This window comes from Lipophrys pholis (assembly GCF_963383615.2).
Source record: "Lipophrys pholis genome assembly, chromosome: 19".
Classification (NCBI taxonomy): Eukaryota; Metazoa; Chordata; class Actinopteri; order Blenniiformes; family Blenniidae; genus Lipophrys; species Lipophrys pholis.
The window spans coordinates 606,695-611,155 of NC_137647.1; the positions used below are offsets into that span (position 1 = coordinate 606,695).

At 50.7% G+C, this 4,461-nt stretch overlaps 1 protein-coding gene across 1 annotated transcript in view; it reads left to right on the forward strand.

Annotated features, from left to right (window-relative positions):
- The first annotated feature begins 991 nt into the window (after positions 1 to 991).
- Positions 992 to 4,461, forward strand: part of gsg1l (gsg1-like) — an 11,309-nt gene continuing 7,839 nt past the window's right edge. The window contains exon 1 of the mRNA XM_080487436.1: positions 992 to 1,037. The gene's annotated coding sequence lies outside the window, so the exon portion shown is untranslated. The remainder of the gene's footprint in view (positions 1,038 to 4,461) is intronic.

The following is a 4,461-nucleotide window of genomic DNA, read 5'->3' on the forward strand; positions in this document are numbered from 1 at the left end:
GGCTAGAAGACTTTCTCATCTGAAACTTGTTAAAGGAAGAAAAACAAACTGAAAACATCTGACGGAGAACTCCATCACTCAAATGTTTTGTTTCAGAAAGAATCTAAAACTTGGTCGTCAAAACCAGTTGAAGATTTAATGTCCAGTGCAAAACGTCTCAGGAACCTTTTTACAACCGGTCCAATCCTCCAAATGTTCTATGGTCCAATCCTCTAAATGTTCTATGGTCCAATCCTCCAAATGTTCTATGGTCCAATCCTCCAAATGTTCTATGGTCCAATCCTCTAAATGTTCTATGGTCCAATCCTCCAAATGTTCTATGGTCCAATCCTCTAAATGTTCTATGGTCCAAAAGCTAAATCCCTTTAAAAGGAGTTTAAAGATAGAAACTAGAATTTAATCAGTGTTAAATTGGAAACTCTTTGGAGGGATGGTTGCAAAAGCACCTGCAGACGATGGTTCCAGGAGTGTTGACAGACGATGGTTCCAGGAGTGTTGACAGACGATGGTTCCAGGAGTGTTGACAGACGATGGTTCCAGGAGTGTTGACAGACGATGGTTCCAGGAGTGTTAACAGACGATGGTTCCAGGAGTGTTGACAGACGATGGTTCCAGGAGTGTTGACAGACGATGGTTCCAGGAGTGTTGACAGACGATGGTTCCAGGAGTGTTGACAGACGATGGTTCCAGGAGTGTTGACAGACGATGGTTCCAGGAGTGTTGACAGACGATGGTTTCCATTGAGTTTATTAAAGTCAGCCTTCACTGAGCCGTGCAGTGGTTCAGAGTCGGAGAATAAAAAGACAAACAGGTCGAATCTTAGTTCAAATAACATTAATGATCATTTTGTCCTTTTTCTCTCTTCTGAATTCATTCTCACCTCCATCCTTCTATTCACCTCTACCTTCTGCTCCCCCTCCCCCTCCTACCCCCCCTCCTACCCCCCCCCCCCCCCCCTCCTACCCCCCCACCCCCCACCCCCCCTCCAGGAGAGAAGTGTCGGAGCTTCATTGATCTGGCCCCGGCCTCGGAGAGAGGTGAGTAATGGCGTCATTAGACGCTCCCCGCCGCTCTCCACCTGTTCACTGGGTCGAGGGAGGACTATGGAGACAATAAGAAATCACAGAGAGGGAGACGTCTCTGTTTCTGCTCTCTCCCAGTGTTTGACCTCAGACGAAGAAGTAATGGGATTACTTTTGATTCGGGCTCTGGGAAAGCTGAGGTTTAAAATGAAACTCACCTGCTGATTCACGTTTTTACAAACACTGTTAACAAAACGAGGTCAATTCACTGTAATCACACTCCAGGTTCATAGATGATATATGGATATGGATTTATAGAAGTGCTCACAGACAATGGTTATCTGGAGTCTGTGCAGTGGGTTTTACCAGGAGTTCCTCTTTGGGTCTGGAAGTCTAATTGATTTTCAAATTTGTCTTTTCTATAAAAAGATTCTCAGAATGATAGAAATCCACACATTACATTGTGCATTCTCCATCTGGTGCTTTCTCTGGGGCTTCCCCGGGTCTGGGGGTCTGGGGGTCTGGGGGTCTGGGGGGCTGCCCTCCGCCGGGGTACCGGTGTCCGGGCCCGATGCCCCCGGGGTGTCGCTACAGGAGGAGGAGACTCCAGGTCTCTTCCTGTTCAGGACCAAACTGTTCTGACTCCGAAGGTTCTAGATCACTTCATAGTGTTTGGTCAAGCTGGCCAACAGGACGGGGAGGGGGGGGGGGGGGGGGGGGGGTAAATGTCGCTCCGTCGCTCGCTAGAGAGTCTTTAAATTCTGACTGATATAGTCTTTATCAGTGAGTTCTGTCTACACACCGCGCTATGCGTACTGTCGGCTGTAACTCCAGTATAAATTAGGCATATTGTCATTTAAAAAGTACTTGCATCGGTACACTTCATCGGCCAGTGGCTAAAGCTTAGTACTCATACTTGTACTCCTCCTTTTAAAAAGCGCTGTGGATGCCTCTCTCCTTCACACCCGCAGATGTTCCTTCATTTCCCGGATCCTGTTAAACTGATGGAAGAGGCAGTAAAGTTAAAGTGACGGCTGTTAATTGATTGGAAGCAGCGCAGTAGTTCTCCTGAGTCGTCACTTTTGATTGATGGAAGTTATCGGAGCCGAACAGAGATCAGCGGTCCGCCGTATGTTCACCTCCTCATTTACAGAGCGAATCCAGCTAATTTTACAAAACTGCCTCAACATCCCACAAACCCATCAAACATTCAGCGAGGAGCACCTTGGCTCTTCCATACTCGTTCCTAAAGTAACTCATCCTCTGGTAAAGATCGCTTCTGTAGAAGGTGCTGCAGTACACAGTCAGTGGGAGGAAGATGCTCTACAGTGACTCTTTAGAATAAAGTAATGATGGAAGTAATGGAGTACCGGCGGCAGGCTGCTTCACACTGACAGGTTCTCTCTGATTACAAAGTCTTTTTGTGTAATGAGGAAACCTTTGAGACACTCGGTGTCTCCGGCAGTATTCCTGTGGTTGAAGGAATACCAGAGCGTCCAGAAGAACAGGGAACATGAGGGACTGAGTGGGCGTGGCCTGTCTGCGGCGCTGTCATGGTGGGCGGGAGGCTGGCGGAGTTAACGCCATCTGGAAGCAGAGCGCCGACCTTGCTCCTCTCGCAAGGATACCAAATGTTAATCTGCCTCCTCCGGTCCCTCAGACATTCACTGTGGTTTTAAAAAACACAGCTGCTCCTCTGTCACCTCCACCACCTCCACCACCTCCACCACCTCCACCACCCCACCACTCCACCACCCCACCACCTCCACCACTCCACCACCCCACCACCTCCACCACTCCACCACCCCACCACCCCACCACCTCCACCACCCCACCACCTCCACCACTCCACCACCCCACCACTCCACCACCCCACCACCCCACCACTCCACCACCTCCACCACCCCACCACTCCACCACCCCACCACTCCACCACCTCCACCACTCCACCACCCCACCACTCCACCACCCCACCACCCCACCACCCCACCACCTCCACCACTCCACCACCCCACCACCCCACCACTCCACCACCTCCACCACCCCACCACTCCACCACCCCACCACCCCACCACCTCCACCACCCCACCACTCCACCACCCCACCACCCCACCACCTCCACCACTCCACCACCCCACCACTCCACCACCTCTACCACCCCACCACCCCACCACTCCACCACTCTACCACTCCACCACTCCACCACTCTACCACCCCACCACTCCACCACCCCACCACTCTACCACCCCACCACTCCACCACTCTACCACTCCACCACTCTACCACCCCACCACTCCACCACTCCACCACCCCACCACCTCCACCACCCCACCACCTCTACCACCCCACCACTCCACCACTCTACCACTCCACCACTCTACCACCCCACCACTCCACCACTCCACCACCCCACCACCTCCACCACTCCACCACCCCACCACCTCCACCACCCCACCACCTCCACCACTCTACCACCCCACCACCTCCACCACCCCACCACTCCACCACTCTACCACCCCACCACCCCACCACCTCCACCACCTCCACCACTCCACCACTCCACGGGAAAACACAAATCCTCTGTTGAAACGATGTGGTTCTGAGCCTCTGAAAACAAGGAGATTTGGAAACGGCTTCCAAAGGGGAAGTTTTCTAAACTTTCCAGCTCTGTCGTCGTGTCGACAGGTAAAAAGTAGAGTTTCTGAAAAGGCTCGGGGCCTGGCTTCTTAACGCGGGAAACACGGCGACTGGATGTTTCTGCACAATCAGAACAAAGTTTGCTCGTGGTGTCATGACTCCAGATTCTCCTGGACTTGGTACTTTTATTTTGGCAGCATAGTTTCCGTCAGCAGGACGATCTGTGTTCAGAGAAGACGGCTGACTAAATAGCGGACGTGTTGCTGAACCTTCTAAAACATGTAGATAATCTCCTTAACTACTTGTCACCCTCTAATTTTGCCTGAATTCATCTTTTTCCATCAAAAGACAGCGAATTACCGTCTCAACTACACAACTCTCAGCTGACATCCGGTTTGTACCACGCCCAGTAAGGAGCAACGTGATTGGTCAATTGATACCACGTGGGCTGTACGTTTTGAAAGACGGCCTCTGATTGGTTTATTGTTTTCTGACTCATCCTGATGCGTTCAAATGCTGAAGCAGAGAGGAGGAATGTGGATCATTTTCTTTCCACCATGTTGAGGAATTCTACCTGCAGATTATCTATAGACCTGTGAGCCATGTCATTCTTCATTTCCAAAATGTTGACACGTTTGGATAACTGCACTTCATTCATGTTTTTCATTGAAGAATAAAATATTCTTTGCTGTGAAAATGCTGATTTTGATCTGAGTATTGACGATCATGTCTGTTCCTCACCAGTTTAATTCAGTGTGACGGTGACGTTCTAAAGTCGGACGGGGACAGGAACAGGGACAGG